Source organism: Rhipicephalus microplus, unplaced genomic scaffold (assembly GCF_043290135.1).
Source record: "Rhipicephalus microplus isolate Deutch F79 unplaced genomic scaffold, USDA_Rmic scaffold_580, whole genome shotgun sequence".
Lineage (NCBI taxonomy): Eukaryota > Metazoa > Arthropoda > Arachnida > Ixodida > Ixodidae > Rhipicephalus > Rhipicephalus microplus.
Window position 1 is genome coordinate 13300 of NW_027465139.1, and position 17451 is coordinate 30750.

General features: G+C 44.7%; 1 long non-coding RNA gene across 1 annotated transcript; it reads left to right on the forward strand.

Moving 5' to 3' along the window:
- Positions 1–233: 233 nt before the first annotated feature.
- On the forward strand, positions 234–15257 carry LOC142795192 (uncharacterized). Its single transcript, XR_012892839.1, has 4 exons — positions 234–369; positions 2175–2282; positions 14257–14365; positions 14989–15257. It is a non-coding gene; the product is annotated as an uncharacterized LOC142795192 (long non-coding RNA).
- Positions 15258–17451: the final 2194 nt, after the last annotated feature.

Genomic DNA, 17451 nt, shown 5'->3' on the forward strand with positions numbered 1-17451 from the left:
ACTGTAATTTACGGAGGCCCGATTTTTTTAAAATTTGATAATCGTACTTTGTGTGTGTTCCTGTGTCATTCTGTACCGCTTTAAAGCACCAAGGCAATAACAATTAGCATATACTAAAGGTTTTGAGCGATGTAGAAGTTGGGGTTGTGGAGGTTCGAGCTCATGCGTAAAGTTCGTATAATAGGCGCTAAAGCACAATGACCGCATCGAACAAAAGGTTAATGAAATTCCATGTACTTATTATCTCTTTTATTTTATCCATGCATAGAAGTAAGACTACACAAAAGCCAGCATTTGTATGAATACGCTATATATACTTCACCGTGAAATTTCAACCTTATTGAACTCAATCATACCGGCAGACACGTCGTAAGTATGCATGTATGCTGTTGGATTTTCGTGCTTTGGAGGGGCCTAGGACGAGTTGTGGAACGTAACTTTCGGCTCTACAGAAAAAAAAATTATTATTTAAAGAGGTCTTTAGGCACCAGTAAAGCTGACTTTTGCAGAGACCTAGAGGGGCAGTGATTTTAGCGAGTTTTTTCTACAAAAACGGGCTTTGAACTTTGGGTCGTAAACAAGGCAGCCTAGTATTCAACCGTAAAGTCGTGCTGGTAGTCGGAGCCCCTGCGCCCAGAAGCCATATACAAGTGTTACGTTTGCAAGGAAGCGCAATAACATTCGTAATATAGCGTGGGAGAGCTAAATAACGACTAGGTGTCACAGAATGAGAATTGTGTATACAGGCGTCACACAATATGAATTGCGTAAAAAGTGACTCATTCAATAATAGCATCCCATTACAATATGGTCTGCCAAAACTTTGCAATCGACATCCGCGACCCAGTCAACTAATGAAAAAGTGAACACCTGGCAAGCGCACTCCCAAAAGAGCCGCTATTGGGTTCTCAAAAAGAAGCTTTTCCCATTTTCGCTGGGAGTGTGCTGCGCACTTTCTTATTCAATGCGTTACAAAAATGCAGCCTCTTGCACTTTTTAGATCCCCCACCAGTTCAAATACCAGCGATTGCCTAGGCATTGTGCGGGCGGCTAATGCCACTCCAAACCGTCTATATTTGGGTCGTAGAAAAAGTTGTTTGGGACATTCAAAGACTTAATACACAATCGTTGTTGTAGCCATGCAGACGTAACTGAAAGCCTACGCCTCCATTAATGCTCCGTTAACCCTGGCCGGCAACCGGACTGACCCAATAAGTCTTTGTGCCGACGCCCATGCAATAAATGTGTACTGGGTCACCGATATCGATTATAACCGATAATATTTACGCTATTGTGACAATGGTGTGTACGACATTTGCGTGATGACGCAAACGTTATTTTAAGAGAGGTCGCTTTTGCTATGGGGGCTTCAGACCACACCAACAAAACACGGGCCATTGTAAATTGACCTAGATTTCACACGACGTTATTTACTCCTTATTCCACCCGAATAACTCGAGTTCTATGTGAAGTACGTGTACGAAAGGTAGTGTACCGTTCAGCTTGTGAAGAAAAGTGCAAAGCTCCCCATCTTAACTGCGTTGTCCTCGCGTCCTTGTACAAAGCCACTTGAATACATCTTATCAGCCCGCCCTCCACCTATAATGATGTCAGCAAAGTAACGCGACAAACTGAATGCGCGGACGCGCCTATTTTATTATTCCCCAGTAGAAAGTCTTATGAACGAATCCCACCAGCAGCATGTGCAAAAGGTTATTAGATTATCGCATAATGCATCACTCCTGTAATAGAACATTGTCAGGTATTTTCCAAACAAAGTGTGCAGAATTTTTTTTTCAGCCCTTGTGTGACAGCAAGATACAACACTCATCTTCTAACTTAGTGAGGCGCGGTCACTTGGGGTCAGCAATATACATTTTGTTTAGAAGGTATTTGAGTGCACTTTTTGTGATAATTTGTCTTCTGCCCAAGTAGAGCATAGTTATCGTGAGGACTCAAACACAATGGAATGTTTCTCACCTTATTGCAGTTCTATTCAGCTGTTTTTGGTCCCGTTTCTTGATAACGAAATTAAATTTCAAATTTGGCAATCTAGTTTGTCATCAAGCAGAAATGCATCTATTTGCGGTATGAACCTTTCGGTGACTGTAGGGCCCTCTTACCTCTCGTGTTTACTGTGCATGCCACTATTTAAATTTGTGCTGCTCTTTCAGAGGCTTCTGATATATTTATAATGATCAAAGTATTTGTGACTGTATTACTGTGTTTGATATATGTCACCTGGAATGCACATGAGGCGGAAGCCAAGCCGAGGAAAAGGCGTAAGTTCACTACCCATTTTGGTTCATGCTATTGATACAGTGCTTGAGAGTGAGGGTCTGCATTAAGGCCGCCTTTTCGGAAACGGAACAAAAAAATCCGGCTTCTAAAGTCAAAGAAAAGTGTTGAAGATGCCATGCTTTTTTCTAGAAGGGGCACAAAGCGCGTATGCTTAGAATTGGGAAAAGTTGAATTTTGAACACGTTTCATGCATTATTAAGGATGTATATTCTAGGCTTCCATCTGTTGCTCCAGGAAGAAACAATGGGTATTCAAAGTGTTTACTTTCAGATGTTTAGGATATGCCAGTTGTAATGAAATATTTGATTGATATGTGGGCTTTAACATCCTCAAACCATCATATGATTATAAGACACGTCGTAGTGGAGGGCCCAAGATATTTCGACCACCGGGGGTTCTTTACCGTGCGCTTTAGTTTGAGCACACGGGCCTACAGCATTTTCGACTTCACTAAAAATGCAGGCGACACAGCCGGCATTTGATCCCGTGACCTTCGGGCCATCAGCCAAGCACCTTAGCCACTAGAACAACACGGCGGCGGTTTGCAATAGAGCCACAATGTATTCTAAATAACCTGGTGTATCTGCATCTGAATAATGGCGTCTATGTAAGTCATACTGAGCAAGTGGCACAAGATTATTTAAAATCTCACACAATGCACCAATATTACAATAAAACATTATACCAGGTATTGTCCTAAAATAATGCCAATTAAAAAAAATTACGGCATATTCACGGGGTGAATGATGATGAATGGGCGAAGCTCCGGAGATTCTGTCTGCGAATCTGTCTGCGAGCGCGCGCTGCTGCCGCCTTGCGCTCTCTCCGCTGTGCAGCCTTATCCATCCGGCGACTCCGAGCACGCGCCAACAGCGAACGGATTTTATTACAACGCTCCCCCTAGCGTACGTCGCCGCACTAAATCGAACGATTGCCTTCAACCAATGACACGCACCATATGTGACATCATTCCTATTTTATAAGATCTCGCGTCTTTCATCAACTACAAGTACCGCTTTCTAGTTTATAACATCTTGCATCTTTTCATCATCAGCTACAAGTACCACCATCTAGTAAACACTACAAGAACTAAACGAGAGGTGGCTACATGGATGGATGGATGCTATGAGCGTCCCCTTTATAACGGGGTGGTGACAAGTATGCCACCAGGCTCGACAAAAAAAAAAAACTTTTTTCTTTTTTTTATGTTGGCCTAATGCCTCTACTTCGATAAATTCTATCTTAATGGAAAAAAAGGTAAATTTTCAGCTTAAGTTCTCTGCCATTTACGGCACACTGTCCATATTTTATTTTTCCAATATTTATTTTTGTCCTTTCTCTCTAATTTTCTGCCACCAATACTCTAACCGTCTCTTACTTATTTCAATCGCGGGTGTGTTCAGCTTTCCATTGTTGTCCCTAAAACCCAAGGCTTCCTGTAGGCTCGTGCCCAAACGTACACCTGGGTGGATATCTCCACATTCAATCAGAACATGCTCCGCCGTTTCCTTATCTTTCCCGCAGCATGTGCATTGTTCTTCTTCTTTACTGAATCTTGCTTTATAACTACGCGTTCTAAGGCAACCCGATCTCGCTTCAAACAGTAAAGCGCTTCCCCTTGAATTATCGTAAAATGCCTCCCTCCTTATTTCATTTTTGCCCTTTCGGTAGTTACTCAAAGCCGGTTTTTTCTCCATAGCTGCCATCCAGTAAATCCTCTCCGCCTCCCTGACTTTTCCCTTAACGCTCTTTGTTGACATATGGCTTTCAATACCAGCCGTATATTTACTAGTGAGTCTTCTAGTTCTTTTTCTCCACTGTGTGTCCACGCTCTTCCTATACAAATAACGGAACACCTTCTCTGCCCATCTACTCTCCTTCATATTTCTTAGCCTTTCTTCGAACCTTATTTTGCTCTGCGCTTCCCTCGCCTCAAAACCTGCCCACCCCATATCGCCCTTTACAGCCTCGTTTGTCGTCTTCCCGTGAGCACCCAACGCGAGGCGTCCCACAGTCCTTTGATTTACATCCATTCCCGATTGCACCTCTGCCCTCATGCACACCACTGAGTTCCCAAAAGTAAGCCCTGGAACCATTACACCCTTACACAGACCTCGAAGCACCTCATACCTATTGTATCCCCAGAACGCTCTGTGCTTCATTATTGCCGCATTCCTCTTTCCTTTTGCTGCCGAGGCTTTTTCCTGTACCTCCATGTATCTATCACTCTCATTTACCCATACTCCAAGGTACTTGTATTCACTTACCCTCGGTATTTCTTGGCCTTGTATGGACACCGTCTGATCACAGGGATCATTGAATACCATCAATCCACACTTCGTTACACTGAATCCTAGTCCAAGAGCTTCCCCTTCCCTTCCGCATATATTCGCCAGCTGCTGTATATCATCTCGACTGTCCGCAAATAAGACGATATCGTCCGCATAAAATAAACCTGGAAGCTTCTGCTCAATCATCATGCCGCCCTGTTTGCGTGACAGATTAAAACCAATGTTGCTACCTTCTAGCGCTTTTTCCATACTCACCATGTACAGCATGAATAACAGCGGGGACAAAGGACATCCCTGTCTCAGACCCCTGCTAACCTCAACGTTCTCTTTGCTACGCATTCCTTCCCACTCTATGCAAACTGTATTTTCTCGGTATATCTCCCTCAAAAGCTGTATACAGTCGTCGCCCATGCCCATTCCTTTCAATATATCCCACAAAATTTCCTGATTAACGTTGTCGTATGCCCCAGTGATGTCTAGAAGAGCCACGTACAAGGGCCTATTCTCTATTTTAGATATTTCTATACACTGAGTGAGAACAAACAGGTTATCGTCTAACCGCCTGTCGACTCGAAATCCGTTCTGAAGTTCTCCCAAAATATCGTTATGTTCGGCCCATGTTTCTATTTTCATTTTTACTGCTTGCATCGCCAACCTGTATAGTACCGATGTAATGGTTAGTGGTCTATACGAGCGAATCTTGTCCTTTTCTCCCTTGCCTTTATAGATTAAGTTCATTCTACTTTGTCGCCAACTGTCCGGTATTTGTCCGTCCTTTAAGCTTTTTTCTACTGCTTTTAACAATGCTTCTTTAGTGTTATGTCCTAGTTCGTTAATGAGGCTAACGGGAATCCCATCTAAACCCGCGGCAGGGCGCTTTGGAATTTTTCCTTCGGCCTTTTTCCAGTTGAAATTATCAAGTACTAGCTCTTCCTCTGTTGCTTTCTCCGCCACACTTTTACTCACCGGGGATATCCCCTGGACGCTCTTTTGAAACGAATCGGCTGTTACCTTTTGGATGTAACCTAGCGCTTCGTACCCTTCCAATTGATTTCCTCCTTCATCTAGAATATGTTGTTGCGTTGTGACAGACTTCCTACCTAGCGCCTTTATGTGGCTCCAAAAAATCCTAGGCGCGGCCTCCTTTTTTTCGTGTATCTCTGTCATCCAGCGTTCACTTTCACCTTTAATTTTTGCCTCTACCAATTTCTGTACAAGAAATTTTTTCTCTAAATATATTTCCCATATTTTTTTGACTTCGTCCTGCGGCCGCTTCTCCTTTTTTGCCTTTCTATGCTCCCGTGATGCTTCGCGTCGCTTCTCGATCGCCTCCCGGATTTCCTTGTTCCACCAACTTTTTGGCTTCCTTTTTCCTTTCCAGCAAACAGTTTTCTTCTCTTTCCCTATCTCCTTCGTCATTACATGTAACAGCTCACTATACTCCCAGTCCTTGCCTGGTATTTCGCCTACTTCTTCCTCGACTCTTGCGGCTATATTTATTATTTGTTTGTCATTTAAATACGAGCTGCCAGACTTTGATTCCATGCTCATATTTTCAGTTTCGTATCCCATTTGTAATGTTATTCGTTTATGATCACTACCCAAGCTGTTAATGCCTTCCTCGTCTATCCTCATTTCTGTCAGTTTGTGGTAAATTCCTTCAGTCATGAGACAATAATCAATACTTGATTGCTTGTTTCCGACTTCCCATGTGATCTGGCCGTCACATTTAGGCCCCGTGTTAACTATCTCCAGACTATGTTGCTCGCAAAGATCTAGTAATAACTTCCCATTGGTGTCTGAATATCCGTCAAGGTCATGTATGTGGGCATTCATGTCCCCTAGAAGGATGATTTCGGCCCCATTACCAAATTCCTTAATATCCGCACTCATGCAATCCACTATCTCCTGATTCTTTTCTCTGCAGTTATTCCCCGTCCACAAGTAGGCTACCCCTAGCCACGTTTCCTTTCCACCTACTGTGCCCAGAACCCAGAGGTGCTCTGAACACGTCTGTTTCACTCTAACCCATTTGGCTCCGCGGTGAATTAGCATTCCTACGCCCCCACCTTTCCTTTCCGATATGGTCCTGTTACACCCTTCCCAAACATAATTTTTAATATGTGGTGGCTCTTCCAAGTCTCTAAGGTGTGTTTCTGTAACCGCATACACGCCTATCCGTTCTTTGTTTAACTGCTCCTCAATCTCTAACCATTTTGCCTTCTTTCTGCCACCCTGCATGTTTATGTAACTAATTGCAACACGCGCCTTTTTCCTTTTTCTTTTACCTTTTTTCTGGTTTTTCGCAATTCTACCTGTCAAAGCGTCCTCCTGGTTGTTTTCCCTGTTACGAGCTACCCCGGACTCCGAAGGGCCCGTGAGCCCCCCAAAAAAGCTACTGCGCGTCCTGCCAGTCGCCAGCCCACCTCGTGTCCAAGCCTCTTATCGAAATGAATCTTGTCTCTTTGGAATCCACCCCACCTGTGCACTTCCCTGTTTAAATCCACTACCTCGAAACCCTTCTCTCGACTAATTCGCCATATCTCTTTGTTTGCGTCGACAACCGCTCTTTGCAGGTTGACGTTGCGTACTGGTACTTCCGGTACTGTGCATACTACAATTTGCACCTGGGGGGACACGGTGCGCATGTCATCCACCCCTTTCGCCAAGGTCGTCGCTAGTCCTGACGATTCTTTTTTCAGGACGTCATTTAACCCTCCCGCAATTACAACGAGGTTACGATTGTTAGCTTTAGCTGCGAGTTGTTCACCCGCTTGACTCATTACTGTCCCCAGCGTTTGTCCTGGGAACGTCCCTATCGCAACTCTCTTGTCGCCTTTCACCCTTTCTTTGATTGCCGCTGCGCATCGGACTAAATTTGAGTCACCGGCGATGATGACCTGTTCAGACATTCCTTCTGAAACCTGCACCTGGCTGCTGACTAGGTGACTAGCGTGAGTCACGGCTGCTGGTTTGCTACCTCCCTCCCTCAAAACTACTTCCCTGTAGCTGGGCCCTGTGGCCAATGTATCTGCCTTTGTCATGCCTGTTGCCTTCATCTCTCCCGCACGGGGGGTCGTCGCCATGATGCTTCCGCCGTCACCTGCGTCTTCGTTCCCTTTCACGACCTTCGATAGGCCCTTCTCGGCTGCCCGGAGCCTTTCTTCCATGGCTGACGTTTTCTCTCGCTCCTTCGCCAATGCATTCTCCAGCTCTGCGATTTTCTCCATGAGCCCACTCTGGACCGCCATCATATTTTTCATTTTCTCCTCGAACTCGCACTGTCTACACTTGGCGTCATCTTCTGCTTTCTCCTCCGCACTAATTTCCACCTTCCACCCTACCCCGCACTCTGAACACTTTACGGTCTTTTTGACCATGGCTAGCTCAGTTTACCGATGCCCACGTGTTAGAAAACTGTACTAAAATACACTGGTCTAAGCCAAAAAGAACCACAATAATAAATAAATACGCTACACTTCACAGCACCTGCGCATGCACGTGGTCGGTCTACGCGCAGGCCTCAGCCACGTGGTGGCTGGAGAAAAAAAAGACACAGTACAAAATACTAAAAAAAAACGTACACCGTACTAGACCTAATCAAGCTTTACGCTAGCGCCTTACGTTCTCATAACGCTACATACAGAGGCAAGCTGGAAACATGCAAAAAACACTTATCTGTAGCTGTCATTCCGGAGGTCTCCAAAAACACGTCCGACCTCTACCACCTCTACCAAGTTGACGGCACCGCCAGGAGACGGTACCGCCATCTAGTGAACACTGCAAGAACTAAACTAGAGGTGGCTACATACAGGGGATGGTACCGCCATCTAGTGAACACTGCAAGAACTAAACTAGAGGTGGCTACATACAGGCTACAGGGGACGCACAGCCCATGCCCTAAGGAGCTTCGCCCCTAAAAAATCAACCAATAAAAGTACACCTTTCACTCAGGGTTTTTAAAATACAGGTTATTGCGGCTCTGCGGCATCAATGTATCTCATATTGTCATGGGGTCGTGACGTGGACGAATGAAGCACACAGCCAGTCAAATAATAAATGTTTATTTGGGCGAACCTGTGCCCAGTAAACGGAAAGTCAGACTACAGTAGTAGTCTTAGACTGATAGCGGCGAACGGAGCGTCGGCCGTCAATCAACAACTGACAATCGGCGAAGCGCGTCGGCATTTATACTCTTGCCGTGGAATGTTCTAGCGTTATTGCTGGCGGTGGCAGAGGTTCCAGAATAATCTGTACAGTTCGCAGAGTGGGCGTGATCTTATCGAAATGATCTACTACAGTCCGGAAGCTTCTCGAAAACTGCAGGCGCGGTTTGCGCTGAGAATTGTGTAGTGTTTTGGGACGATAATAAAACTTGGCAAATGGAACGTCGCAATATTATAGTTCGTGAATAGATTAAACTTGAAACTGATATAAGAATGGAAAATATAAACAAGTAATTATTTTATACGCATAGCTATGAACATCAGACAAGGCCATGGTTTCGAGGAATGCCAATGCGCTATCCATTTTATACAATGATTCAGTAAAAAAATGAAGAATGCTTCAGCTTTAGCTTCGAGAACAGATCAAGATATATCGTAATGGGGCCTGCTGAACTACTAGCCTGCTTCATTTCACCGTGCATGTCCAACCGTGGCGTAAGGAAGCGAACGATGGACTGCGTGACCGTGGTCGTTTTCAAGTATCATTGAATGCGTACTGCTAGCAGTTGTTATGTACAGATTACACCATAATTATTCACTCTGCGAATCAGCTCAAGAGGCCACTACTCACCCGTGGGGTAACACGCGAATCAAGGCAGCTGTTAAACTTTTTGATCGTTCTACTGGCAATAATGAATGCAATATACAAGAGTGCTTTGCGATTGGTTGGCCTTTGAAAACCCCCTCGTTGCTCAATTCACAAGATTTCACGCCAGACCCCATTCTACGCTTTTGCCATAGAGCATATGACGCGATAAGAGAAGATGCCATTCATATACGGCTTGTCTTTGCAAAGTGCTGTCAACAAATACTGTAGCACTACTGTAAAAAGCTTGCTAACTACGCAGACGGCCTGTTGTCGATGCTCAATCGGACCTGAAGGTATTTTATCAGTTATTGTATTTCAATCTTTTTCGACCTTTCAGTCACGAACAAAATTATCATTCCTCGCTCATAAAGAATGACGCCGATTTCTGCGCCTACGAGGACACCGACATTTCTTGGAAGCGAGCTATTTGACGCTATCTCGTTAAAACGAATTTTAATGCTACATTTCTTCGTATGTCAGGGATACCTAAGGAAGAGGAATCAATATCACAGCAAACTTGCCGCACCTTATATAGAGCAAGACCTGTAATGAAAAAGTGACAGATGTCCTGGTGTCAAGAAATTTTAGGGTGACATTTAACGAATTTGTCGCCACTTGCATTTTATCATTCTTATCAATTGGCTGAGGTGTTAGTGCTACGCCTATAATATTGTGGTCGAAAATGGGAGATAACCTTCACGTATGACTTGAGGATTGCTTTTCTAGAATCTAGTTCTCTTGATGCTAACTCGTTTTGACGCTGAGAAATGATACCAAAAAGCAGTTTTTCTTCCAATTATTTACTTAGTATAACGTCGGTAGAAAGCGTGTTTGGAGTAATCGGCATTTACGAAATATTTAGTCCTCTCGCCTCCACAGAATGTGTTAGTGTTTAGAATGCTAAATCTACAGGTGACAGCGTCTGGAAGTGATTGACGATGATGACATGTGGGGTTGAACGTACCAAAACCACCATATGATTATAAGAGACGCCGTAATGGAGGGCTCCGGAAATTTTGACCACCTGGGGTTCTTTATCGCACGCCCAAATCTGAGCAAAAGGGCCTACAGCATTTCCGCCTCCATCAAAAATGCTGCCGCCGCAACTGGGACTCGATCCCGCAACCTGCGGGTCAGCAGCCGAGTACGTTAGCGACTAGACCACCGCGGTGGGGCGTCAGGAAATGGAGCTAGTATTTTATTGTAAGTAAAGGAGTTAACCCACACAAAATCGCTAGCAGTAATCCTGCTTAAAATGTAATGGCGGTAAAAAGGCCCTTCAATAGAGAGCTTGGCGGAAAAACTTAGCTGGTATACAATTGTTGTGTGTAGTTCCAATTGTGTGTGGCACACACACACACACACACACAGAGACACACACACACACACACACGCACACACGCACATACAGGCGCACACACACACACACACACACACATGTATAAAAAATTCAAAGCACATCCACGCAGTCAACAATAACGAAAGAGCGAAGCATCCCTCGTCCATCTGTGCATACGACCGTCGGTCTATCCGTGCATCTGTCCATGCGTCTGTCCGTGCGTGCGTTCATCGTTGCGCTTATCCACTCATCCATGGGTCTGGCCATCTGTCTGTCTGTCTGTCTCTCTGTCTGTCTGTCTGTCTGTCTGTCTGTCTGTCTGTCTGTCTGTCTGTCTGTCTGTCTGTCTGTCTGTCTGTCTGTCTGGCAACGAGTACAAGACGCCACATTTCTCCGCGTCCGCCGCTCCGGTTCCCCCATGCTCCACCCACAATCCGGCATGTACGGCAACGATCCAGGAAACAGAGAGGTACTCGTTTCCCGCGCACCTTCACAGCGACGAGCACGAGCCGCCGCGGCCCTCCGCGCCCGCCATTTCGCTTCCTCCATCCGACACGCACGGCGACGATCTAGGAGAATTGAGAGAGGCACTCGTTTCCAGCGCACCCAAGCACAAAATGATTAGCAGCAAATCGGAGAGTAGCGGTACAGTGTCATCTAGATTATTCTCACTCAACTGCAGTTTGTATGCATTTATATGAGGCAGCGCAATCTGTTATGCTGTTCGGGAGATACTACCTGTTACGCCTGACGCGGAACAAGGTTAGACTAAGAGGAGCTTCGCTCCTAATACGTAGCACTACACAAACACACGCACACGCTATCTCTATGAGCGCTCAGCGGTTATAACTGCGAACATATACGAACATATACGAAAAAGTCTTGAGCTCAGCATCCATGTGAAAACAAGCCTATAGTGAGATAACCTTTCTATGTATATAATACCACGGACGCGCACGTTATGTAGCTAGAAATTAAGCAGGATAACCTTATCACGTGTCAAGACATCATGCTCCCTATAACACGTCCTTGGGGTAACTACCTACTTTCTGTCAATATAACTTTTAACGAAAAGAAGAGATATAGCCGGTGAGTGTGAGGTAGTGGTGGCATACAGTCTCTCTCTCTCTCTCTCTATATATATATATAAATATGTATATATATATATATATATATATATATATATATATATATATATATATATATATATATATATGACGTATGAAGGTAGCGATGGTTTGTAGAAGTAGATGAGGAAGAAGTGCAGAATGGAATAAACATGGCGTATGAGCCAGGCCACGTCTCCCAGTAATCATAGCGTCACATATATATATATATTTATATACCAGCCCTGTCTGCTTCCCGTACACACACCAACAGATTATTAACATTGAATAACTTCAAATAAAAGCAATAAGGTTCATTTTTAACATGTATGGACAAATGCATGCATTATCTTTTTGCAGTCGTTTTTAACGATAACCTAGTTCATGATTTTGCTCTTAATAAAAATGTTTCGTGATGTGTTCTTATAATGGCAGTGTATATTCTATGTTTGTTATGTCATTCATTTTGTAATTCCGGGTTTTTATTGTGTTTACCATGATTACGACTTTTCGTAAAGAAGTATTCGCTTTCATATGCCCTCCCTGCTATAACCTCTCATGAAATTGGCAGTATATATATATATATATATATATATATATATATATATATATATATATATATATATATATATATATATATACATATATATATATATATATATACATATATATATATATTGTGCGTGTGTGCGCGCGCACCGTACATACGTCAGGAGCCGCCACTGTCACACAATGGCACTAGGGCCAAGGTTGCCATGGTAGCAACCTAACGAGAAGCAGAAGGAGGCGCAAGCGGCGGCGAGCCACTGCTCCGTGGTTTGGAGCTTCACTTGAAGCGTTTTCGTTTGCTTTCAAAAGACGCTGAATTTTTAGCAGCCTTTAAAGAATAATAAACTTTGCAGGTGTTATTCTCTGCATCAGAGCTGATGCACCGTCATGCAAACGCGGCAACATAAAATGCCTGAGCTGACGGAAGACGGAGACGACGGGCCCGTAGAGTGACACTGCACGCATGTAGCGTGGATCGCTTCGCCCATTAAACGATGAGCGGTTTTCATACTCCAGACAACGCGGCAGCAATCCTGGTGGCAGCTTGTCCCCACTGATTCCACTGTCACGGCAACTGAGTGATAAAGCGTTTTCATGAAGCGCTACTGCATTCACTGCGCTGAATTCAACCAGTGCTTGCCGTAACGGGGCATCTTTTGCTAGCCATGGCATTGAGAAGTGTGGCAAGTATAATTACACGTGCGTTCAGATAGTTTCGTGGTGTAGAGTTACGTGGTATGGTGGCTTTGCTCGTGGCATCTATATGAGCTAACCTGAAGTAGAGCAGAGAGCTTGTGCAATCGGGGCGTGTTCATGACGTTCTGAAAGAGGTGTTTCGAGGCAAATCATCGGTCATTAATCAATGCACCCCGAGTACACGAATAAACGAGCATGAGGAAGCTTGAAAAATGGGGTGTGGGACCTGTGCTCCAAAACTTGTTTTTTTTTAGTTATAGTTCATGCAATAATTTCAGATCGTTGAAATCAGGGGAGTCGGTGCAGCCCATCTGTGACTGTCATGCCGGAGTCCCCGGAAGGTGTGAACATGCGAAGGCAGTTGCACTGCACAGTCGTCAGCACCTTTACCACGAACGCTCCGCCACGTGTCCTGCAGCAGTTTGATTGACACTGACACAACGTACGTTTGGGTTCTGTTGCCATGATGCCAACCACACATGGCGACACACTATCCAAGCCTACCGAGGTATTATCTCGGCAAAAGCGCCCAGCACTTTACGGCTGGCATCAATCAAGCTAGCCCTGGCCACGCATAGAAGTTTTCTTGATAAAAGTGCTTATGGCTGTACCACAATGACAAGGCTTGGTCATCGACCATCTTCTGCTATTCAATGTACTGTATCCACCACTTGCTGATCGCGTTGATAACGTGAACCAGAGGCCAAGTTAGAGAAACATCAAGAGCGTTGGCCCAGGAAAAGGCATCACTTGGCGATTTCGCCCTAGTGCGAGAGGGTGAGAGCATCCCGGGAAGTCAGCGCTTGTTTACGCAAGATGCGTCCTCACACAAGACGGATTTTGTCTGCTGAGAGCCTATACCTCCTGTAAGTGGCCCACTATAGCGGCGTCAAGGCGGGTGGGTTTTATGTGGCGTGCTAACCGCCGACTATTTCGTGATTTACAAAAATGAGTATGTTGAATTAAGAAAGCTTCCACCGAAGTATATATGAAAGTGCTTATTGGTTTTTCCTGTTAATCGCGAATTGTTCTATACAGTGCTTTACCGACAAAGATTCTACTTTATTTTGCTGAACACTCCATCGCCCCATTATGACTTGCTCAAGGTTCATTGCGAGTAAACGCACCTGATATGAAGTCAACGTTCTTTTTTTTTCAGGTCCTTGTCACCACAACGGGACAACACTGCCTCCGGGGTATTATGGAGCACAGGAATATCCTTGTGAATACTGGTGGTGCCGCCGCAACGGAAACGTCTCTGTAACTAAGTAAGCATGGAAGAATGTCCGTTAATTTGCTCTCTCACATCGCTGTTGTCTTACACAGAGCTAAGACATCAATGAGTAACCTCGGTATGTTGCCTTAACGTTAAATGCAAAACACACAGACACACATCTTCAGCCTGAGTTTAAAAATATGCCAACACACGCAATGATGATAAAACCAAATGAATGCTGCTCACCCTTGCCTGGAGTGAGAGTATGTTGATTGTTTCAATCGAATGATTTATCAGGTGTCTTATTTTTTAAACTAACTTCTGAAAGAACAAAGTGGCGTGAAAAATTACAAAGAGAAAGTTGTTGATCTCTTTGCAAAACATCCAGCATGACAGTTTTAAAGTTCATATCTGTTAGGTGTTAATGTTATCCTGTTACCTGAGAGTAGCTGTCACACCTATCTGCAGCAGAACTCATGGAGGGACGTCACGCCTTTCACATTCACGCAATGGCAGCTCAATATGAGTCGAATGCAAGGGACGACCTTGGGGCACATAGCATTATAGAGCTTTTGCTGTGACATAATGACCTTGTGGTAGAGCTAAATTGCAAAAACTTGAGAGATGTCGAAATAGTCTTTTCAGTGTTCTTTAAGGTATTTTTTTTCACTGCAGATGCCGACAACCACCGCCTCCTCGTGACAGCGGCTACGGTAATTGCAAAAACGTTAGATACGGAGGAAAGTGGCCTCACTGCTGTCGTTATACTCGTCTTTGTTAAACATTGTGTAGCATTTTCGTTGAATGCCCGTATATTAGCAGGAATATTGAGCGGAAGTGCTCTAGCAAGAATGTAATTAGAACTTTGTAAACAAATCATTCAGTATAGCTAAGCTAAGACGAATATATGTGTTGAGATAAATAAAGAATGATGATTAACCCTGTATACGTGTTTACGTGACTGCCAGAGAGCATTTGGCCTGCTGTTGTCCTCAAACAACAAAACAGTGAAGACAATAAGACATACTTTCTGAGAGACCAGGCACTCTCAAAAGACCTTCTGGTCTAGCTACAGCACTGCTGTCAATGCCGCAATCCCCTGGTCTAAACTGTAATGTTTTTCCATGATCAGGAATGGTCATTGATATGAAGAAATAAATAAAGACAATGAGTAGCAAACATGCGACTTGGCTGTGTGTGGACTGTATGGAGGTACTCTATAAAAGTACACGTCTTCAGTCTGTTCTTTGTCCCCAGTTGGTGCTACAACTATGTCTTGACATGCTATAAGCCCAAGAAGCCACTATCCTAGAATGGGGTGTACCACAAGTAATGAGACTATACACACTCTACTGCATGGTGACCCTCACTGAGCTGAACAAGATGATTAGGGTGGGCTACTTCGCTCATAAGTATAATTAGATAACTGGGCAAAGTGCGGCAAACTGACATTCCAGGTATACACCTCTGCGTTTTATGTGTTTCACTCCTGTGTAGTCTGTGATATTGTTCAATAACGTATATTCGTGCTTTAAACATTTACTTGTTAGGAGGCGAAAGATGCAAGTGTAACCACCAAACTATGTACCTAGGTGGATCTCTGTCTGGGAGTGTCCCATTTTACTCGGACTGATTTTCACACAACGGTCAGGCCCCACCGCGGGGGTCTAGTGAAAAAAAAGTCGCAGCTTTGCCGCAAAGGCGAAGCAATGAACGCGATAGCAACACATTGGAAGGCCCTGCGCAGAATGGCCAGCAGACAGAAACCTACCCCACGTTTCTCACACACAACTGACGCACGAAACGTGTTCACAAGTACAGATGAACGCGAATACGCGTCTCAGTTGTTACTTCGATGTGTCTGAAAAGCGGGCCCTTTTCGCAAACGGAAGCTTTGCAACGATTGCAGTGACCTTTATGCGCCCCGTAACTACAGCAGAATAGTTCTGGTGCAAACCAAACGCCAACCAATACGTATGATCCTTCACACCAGCAGATAAGGGCGCGCGAGAGATCGTTTGCTCTCCTCCCCTGCGGGCCGAAGTACGCGTGAGATATGAAAGCTGTCGCACGCTCATTGCGCCATCTTGCTGATAATGCTAGAAACACGATATTTTCCCCCCGAGATGCCCGCCAACAGCCGTAAGTGGGACATATAAATAGCTTGCCGTGTAAATGTTCAAGCAGGTACCTCTCGGTAGCTCAGTGGTTAACACCTTGCATTCCCGGCGTGGAGGATCTGCGTTCGATTCCGCGCAACTGAGTCTTTTTTCTGGATTTTTTTCTTTCTTGCATTTTCATATATATAGATACTTATGCATATACGGTGCATGACATCGACACCGGCGGTGAAATGCAGCCGAGAGTGTCCATATAATAGCAATCGCAATAATAAAGTACTCGGCTGCTGACCCGATGGTCATGGGATCAAATCCTGGCTCGGCAGCTGCATTTTCAAAGGAGGCGAGATTGCGTTCATACTTGTGCGATTGTCATTTAAAAAACAAGTATGGCGCATATCTGAGGCACCATAACAACACGTCAATATTATGTATGTGTGTCTTTATACTAGAAAAGGCATACGTAGGTAATTCTAAGGACCGTAGCCTTTATCATGCTGCGCTCACAATGCAACACTTGCATGAAAACACAACTGTTTTCACCGCTTTTCTAAGACGACACGATGGTGGCATCTACCCGTCGCCTTGCGTTCTACACTCTATCACCTCAGAAACAGGCACGCAGGCCGCGCGCTTCGTTTTGCAAGATAACTGCCTGATAGCGCTCATGTCTCATCTGCGACGTGCCTTGATGCGCTCGTTTGCCTCCGCTGCACGCATCGAGGTACTCTAACGCAGCGCCTCCAAGATCATCATCATCATCATCATCAGCCTGACTACGTCCACTGCAGGACAAAGGCCTCTCCCATGTTCCGCCAGTTAACCCGGTCCTGTGCTTGCTGCTGCCAATTTACACCCGCAAACTTCTTAATCTCACCTGCCCACCTAAACTTCTGTCTCCCCCTAACCCGCTTCCCTTCTCTGGGAATCCAGTTTGTTACCCTTAATGACCAGCGCTTATCCTGTCTACTCGCTACATGCCCGGCCCATGTCCATTTCTTCTTCTTTATTTCTATCT